Raw genomic sequence first — 7,500 nt, 5'->3', positions numbered from 1 at the left:
TGTGATATATTTCAGATATTTTGCAGTTGTGACTTTGGGGGGTTCTGTGCATATGTATTACTACACCTTTTCTGACGTGCAAGCAGTGTCTACTCTCACTTATTGACATTTATTATTAAGTGGGATTCCCCACCTTTCTGCCTACTGTTACTACATTTCACAGGGAGTCTGTGGGGCACAGTTAACATTTGTTTGCAAATCAGGGACATCCCTGTAAACCAGTCACAGTTGGGAGGTCTGGCCTCTGACCTATTCAAATATGCCAGTGCTTATCCTGCTCTGATACTGTGTGGGGTCTGTAAGGTGCTACTGTAACATTATTCCCTACTAGCATGGCTGGTTCTCTTTTCACAGTCATGTCATGCAATTCCACAACACTTGCTGGTTAAGGGCCACAGAACATGATTTGTGTTATGCCATTCCTATTCTCCCTTTACATTCACTCATTGTAATGCATGATCTATTTCTTTCAGCACCAAGTTATTATATATCTGCTGTGGTGTAGTGGTACTTCATGCAGACTGGTGAGCCCAAGGTCTGGGGTTCGAGACTGACAGGTGTATTTTATTTTGCTGCTGAGCAATACAAGGGCCCTGTCATACAGAGTGACTAAGGCACTTTTAAGCAGTTGTAAGCGGGTTTGCGTGGGTTTGTGTGATGCTTAGCGATGCTTAGCTAAGCACACATGCGCATACTTGCTTAAACCCACTTACTACTGCTTAAAAGTGCTTACTCCTGCTAACCCCCGTGCTAATTTATTTGAAAGAAAATAAAATGGGGAGATAGGAAAGTGGTGAAAAAGGGGGCACAAAGAGGGAAAGACAGTAGGGAAACCAGCTGGGATGTGCAGGAAGGGTATGGGGAAGGCCCATAGCTGCCCATTTCTTTACCAGCAACAGCTGTGCATATGTTCGTAATTTGGTGTGAAATTTGCAACCTTCCACCCCTGAGAGAGGGGTGAGGACAACAGAGTATGTTGTACTGCCAATTATAATTATCAGTTTACATGTCCTGCGGACATGTATGCGGAATGGGCAGCTATGTATGGCGTGTAATTTTTTTGTGAGAACAGATTGCCCTTTTTTATTTTTTTTTCACGTGAGAGTGGAATGTGAGGTAGGCGATGTAGGTATATTTGGGGAGGTAGGTTGGGGAGGTAAACAGACAAGACAAACAAGATGCATACAGGGGCAGAATTTGACACATGGGGTGGGTGAACACAATTGACTGGGAAGGTTGTTTGGAAATCGCAAGCCCATGAGCCCACAGATGGTAACAGTGGAACTGAGGTCCCCACCCATGGGCAGTCACCACTGCACCTTCACAGCCCCGAGGGTGGCTTTGCTGGGGGCTGAGTAGGATGGGCAGGCTCACCCAAGAGACGCACCACTCTCACCTCAAGCTGGCATAGGGGATCAGCGACTGAATGCTGGATCTCCCTGCGCACCACAGCCCAGACCCTTCGAAGGGTGACAAGTGGCCCTTCTCTGCCCACGCTTGCACAGGGGGGACGAGCCCCATTCACTGCAGCACTTCCACCCGAAGGTGGCACAGGACCAACGGACGAGGGGAGCCCGGGCTGGGCACCAGAGCTGCTGGTGCCAGGTGCACTCACCAACTGAGGAGGGACAGGTGGGTCCGCTGGGACTGGCCTTCCCATATGTTCTGTGATTAGGTGTGTTTAATTACAACATAAACAACAGCATTCCAGATTAGTTGTAACAGCATGCAGTAATATTCCCATTAACCCAACACACTAACGCTCCAACAGTTGAACAGCAAGCATAACACATGCATATATTGAATGACAGTGGATATTCCAACAGCACGCAGGGATGTTTGGTAGCAACAGGCCACCATGAGCGTGGTGTTTGAACAGGGCACATGCATCAACATGAATGCAAATATTTATAAAACATTAGGACATATGTCCCAACAAATATTTAAGATTACACATACCCATTGAGGTGTGGAATTGCATGGTTTATGCACAAACAGTAGGGTGTAGAGAAAACCTCAGTTAACATCTTATAAACACTTTTACTCTACACTACATTCCTAGTGACTGCAGGTGTATATTCCCTACATGTATTATTACACTTGCCACCATGCATTAGGTTGTGTAGTGGGTTTGGCTAGTTCAATATATACTTGACCTATATCTGACATACTAACTGTCCAAGATGCAGATGTTACTGCTACATATTTCATGGTTGCATTTATATTTCTTTATCTACATATCTGGATGTTTTCACATGACATTTTCACATCAATTTGTACAGAACCCTGCATTTATTGAAGGACACTCACATTTCTGGGGAACATATTAGCATGCTACTCGTGTGCCAGATTTACTTATGCACGCCAGCCAGTAAATGACTGTTGAGGACTGTATATATGCTTCACAGGTACTAGCACTTCCATCACCCACTTTAGTTGGGACTGCAGAACTCTGGGTTGCCAGCACTTTCTAACACAGTACTATTTGTATAATGCAAGGGTACAACAACATTTCAAACTAAGTGACACACACACACTCTGGGTTTTAAACCTTTATTACTGACATTACACACTTTTCCACAGCTCACTCCTTTATTTGTTATAACAGTGCATATGGCAGACATATTTAAGACATATTATACCTTTATTAATGGGTTAGAACACACTTTTTCAGGCTCAGTCACTTATTTTATATGACAGTACCTGTAGAGATTGTATTCCAGACATATGTTACCTTTCTTAATGGGTTACTACGCTCTTTTTCTAGCTCTATGAATTTTCGTATAAGAGTACATGCAGAGGACTTATTCACGCCATTTTATGGCTGTATTATTGTACTACAACACTTTATTTCATGCTCTCTCACCTATTTTATATAACAAAACATGCAAAATAATCACTAACCTGCCTGGTGGCGCAGCCTTTGCAGCCTATCAGCATAGGCTTGCTGATTCGCAGCATGGACACCTGCAGCTGTGAAGTAAATGAAGGGATATTGAGACATACCTATCCATTATACAAACTCAATTATGAATTCTTACATACTGCATTCCATGGCTACATACTCAGTCGTGGGGCATCCTGCATCCCACGGGCCTCCTGGATCCATTGGTTCAAGCGGTCCTGCTTCCATCTCTTCAGGTCTGCATGGTGGTGACGGACCTGCTCACCAGTGTGAGGAATGCCTGTGACACTGGTGAGGTCATGAGCTAACCAGTTCCAAACCTCAGCCTTGTATTCCGTCCCTTGGAACTGGGCCTGCAGGAGTCTGGACTCATGATAGTGGACAAGGAGCCAAACCATGTATTTCGACTCCTCAATGCCCCAATGCTGCACTCGGAAGTGTGAACCCTCTCCTGCACCTGCCATTTTGACTGCAAATGTGAGCTACAATCAGTTATGGTGAGTATTCCCGCCTATGGGGCTTAAATATGCCACATTTCCCCACACTTTTTTGTGATTGGCCATTTTTGAGAATTCTAAGCTGACCAAAGACCTGCTTAGTAATGGTTAATCTACCATTTCTAAGTATATGTATGCTAATAGTGGCTGTTTCTCCTAAGCTGTCATGGCTTAGTGGTTCTGTACTTTGATTATGATGTACAGGGTCCTGGGTTCGAACCTTGTCATTATTTTATTTTAATACTGTCTAAACAGGCTAAGGGGTGTGGCTGCGTTGAAGCAACTTAGCTCTACATTGCTCCCTGGTGCCCTACGGTGCCCTGGTTGGTGCAGCGCACATGTCCGCGCAAACACATTGTGCTGGGTAGAGCGCTTTTAAACTTTGGGCATCTCTATTGCACTGGATAAAGCACTATTAAACTGTGGGCAACTCTGTTTAGCTTGATAAAGCGCTATTAAACTATGGGCACCTCTGTTTAGCTGGGTAAAGTGCTATTAAACTATGGGCACCTCTGTTTAGCTGAGTAAAGCGCTGCTTAACGGCAGGCTATTATATATCTGGATCCTTTAAAAATATATATTTTGTTCACTGATACATTGGCCATTTCACTGCTTTTAATAATATTTTAATCATATATGTCTGGTATTATTTCAAATACTGATTTAAAACATAAATAAGAAGGGGAGTGTTTGGAATCGAACCGTGAATGCCTCCTCTTTGTGCATACGCTCTACCATTACGCTACTGCAATTTGGTGTGATTTGCATAAACATTTTTTTCTATGCTCTTCCATGTTGGGATTGCTAACTATAGCTAAGCAATGGGCACACCCGCGCACACACGCACAAATACGGGCAGCTATATCATGGATTTAAAAAAATAAATAAATATTTTACTTTTTATAGCTGTGATGGTGGTTTACAGTGTCAGGGAGTGTGGTGTTGGGTGCAAGTACATTTGAGCGAACTCGCTCTTATGTGTTGACATTTTGCTTTTACTACACTTGCAGGGGCGTGGACATTTAGACTGCTCGGCAGGCGGACACGCCCCCTGCTTTCATACTCGGTCCGTGTAAGAGTTACGGTTGAGTCAGCATGCCCTCATGAATATTCATGGCACGCTGACATCATACCATTCAACTGCAGCCTCCGAGTAAGACTTATTAAGTCTTACATGGAGGATTCGTGAATCCGGGGGATTGTCAAAATGATAGAGAAAGAAGACTTGAAGAACCTTTTAAGAACAAAATGTAAGACTGTGAATTATTTAAAAAAATTAAAGATGAAAGGGGGTTGCAGGCTGAAGGGTGGGATTGTGCGGTCAGTTTGAAAATTGAAAAATTAAAAGTTAAAACATATACCAAGTGTTACAAATGTTGAAGAGAATAGAGGTGCTTTGAGATATTAGGAGCAACAAATACATGTTTTTTTGTGGGTTTGAAATACATTTAATATTGAACATTGTGAAAGACCATGTTGACAGCTTAGGGAAAAAAGACAATATTGCAAAAATTGTGTTGGAATAGGTTTTATATTTGGGAAACAATGCCATTTTTGAATGGATTGTAAAGAAAGTAAAAACAAAAAATGTATACAGGAAAATGATATTGAAAGAGAAGAAATAATTGAAGGTGTTGCAATCTAATGATGGTGAAGATGAGGAAGAGTAAAATGTAGAGAAAATAAAAAGAATTGTCTGCCTATAAAGAAGATTGTATGCAGGATGAAGAAAGTGATGAAAATGATCAAGAAAAAAGTGAAAGGAAGAAGTAAAAAAGGAAAGCATGTGATAAAAAACTGAAGGAAAGAAAAATGATAATGGATAATGTCAGTTTAACAAAAGTAAATGTAAACAGTATAATTAATGATGTAAAAAAGATTAATGGTGTAAAAACCATTAATGGTATATGAATGGTGTGAAAAAAAGAAATCTGACACATGTTTAAATGATGCGAGAAATGCTTATAAAATAGAATATTTATATTTATGAAGAAGAAAAAAATGTGTGGAATTTTGGTGGGGAAAATGTTGTGGATTAGTAATGATGATTAAAACTAAACAAAATGAAAATAGTTCATCATGCTATTGTGAGAGCAGAAAGAGCATCTGTAGTGGGCATAAGGATTAAAGTGAAACCAACAAGAATTTTAATGATATATACATATACAGATAAGGAAAATAATTATTTGAAATGTTAAAAATATACATTGCTATCAGTATGGACATTATAATGTTGGGAGACTAAGAGACTTTACATATATAAGACATAATGCAAAGAGAGATTTTATTATGTTTTCAGAAACTAAGAAATATGAGAAAAAGTAAGAGCAGGATTTTTAGATCATGAAGATATAAGGGCAGTCACTGGTATAGATGAAAACGTGATGATAATAGGTTAGGGATTGAAAAAGTTGAAAGGGGTACATATAAGAAAATTATTTGAAGAATAGAAGGATCATATGAAGAACAAGTCAAATTATACAGAGAGCAATCAGTTTATAGCTAATACAAAGCAGAGAGGTACCAAATACAACAGTTTTTCTTTCATTTTCTGAATGCAAAACATGTTAGCCAGGAAGACTGAGTAACTGGCATATACAGTGCAAGTCAAGAGAAAGAATAGTGGTCAACTTAGTAAGTTGTCTTTAGATTGCAAGAACAACTCTATCACAGACGGAGGATGTTAAACTTATTTGCAAGACAGGCAGGCATGATTTGACTTGATGAAGTTAGTACACAGAGAGGTTTTTAAAATTACATTTGCTTATATTGTACAAATTCAAAATTCACAGTGAATGTTTGAGAGTTGGTCTTTACACCAGAGCTTCAGCAGTATCTGTGTTAAATGTAGAGACCCCAGGCTACTGCACAAAGTTAAAATGCTCAGTGAAAATGGGAGTTGGCCCTGGCGGCACATTGATGATGGAGTGAAATGGGAGAGAGAAAATATGGCAATAGAGAAATAGTATAAAAATCAGAGAGAAAAATTAGGATTAAAGTATGAGTGAGAAATTTAAGGAAAATAAAAATATATTAGAGAAGAAAATGAAGCAAAGAATTTAAATGAGAAAGAAAATGTTACGGAAAAAAATAACTATGGAAGAAATGAAAGCAGCATGAAAACCATTTAATGAAAGTTCTGTATGAGGGCCAAACTACAAGTAGTATAAGGAAATGACAGATGAACATAATAGAAAAATTGAGTTAGTTAATGAATGGATAAAAGAAGGATTAATGAAGGAAGATATTTGTAAAGGGGTTATTAAACAGATATGGAAAAGGGGAGATAAAGACGTATTAGATAATTGGAGAACGATAATGAACAATGATTATATTTTAAGAAAGCAATGCTAATAAAGGAAAAGTATGCACAAGAATATGGGAAGGAGTATATGGTATGAAAAACAAGTTAAAGAAATGTTGATTATTAAGGAGACAGTATATTACAGAAGATCAAGCTGTTGTAAGGTTAATGTGATGTGGAGAGAACATATGATAATATAGAAAGGGTTTAGTTATGCTATATCATGAAAGAACATAAGATGAATGAAAATATTAGAGGACTAATGATAGTAGAAGCATTGTTAGTTGTCTGTTTCAAGCTGCAAAAGCAAATAATACACTTGAAAAAGAGGAGGAAATGATCCTTCTGGAACCTTGGGGACATGGCCATTTATTATGACATTCTTTACACTGATCCTTGTGTGACACTGCCAGCCCAGCTATTTGGAATTTTGTAAATAATTCTATGTCATTTGTGAATATTGATATGATTTTTACAGAACTCTATGTTATGTATGGAGCTTCAAAAATGTGAATACAACATACCCTGCTGGAACATAGAAGATTAACTTACAAAACTTCAAGAAAATAAGTTGAAATTAAGTGTTTTATGATGTGCTATAAAAGTTATATATGCAGCAAGGAGACAGGATGTCTAGTACTAGAAGTTTCTTTCTATTGTCTTGAAACATAAATAATTACTAGGTTTCAAATGTAAAAGCATTTTATTGTTTTATGACTTCCAAGTTCTGCAAACATCTGAGAGAGATGTATTTTTAACACAGAGATGTTAGTTTCTGTTAGCCTGGGAACTTA

Source organism: Protopterus annectens, chromosome 3.part0 (genome assembly GCF_019279795.1).
Source record: "Protopterus annectens isolate FY-2018-M chromosome 3.part0, PAN1.0, whole genome shotgun sequence".
Classification (NCBI taxonomy): Eukaryota; Metazoa; Chordata; order Ceratodontiformes; family Protopteridae; genus Protopterus; species Protopterus annectens.
This window is presented reverse-complemented; position numbering follows the sequence as displayed.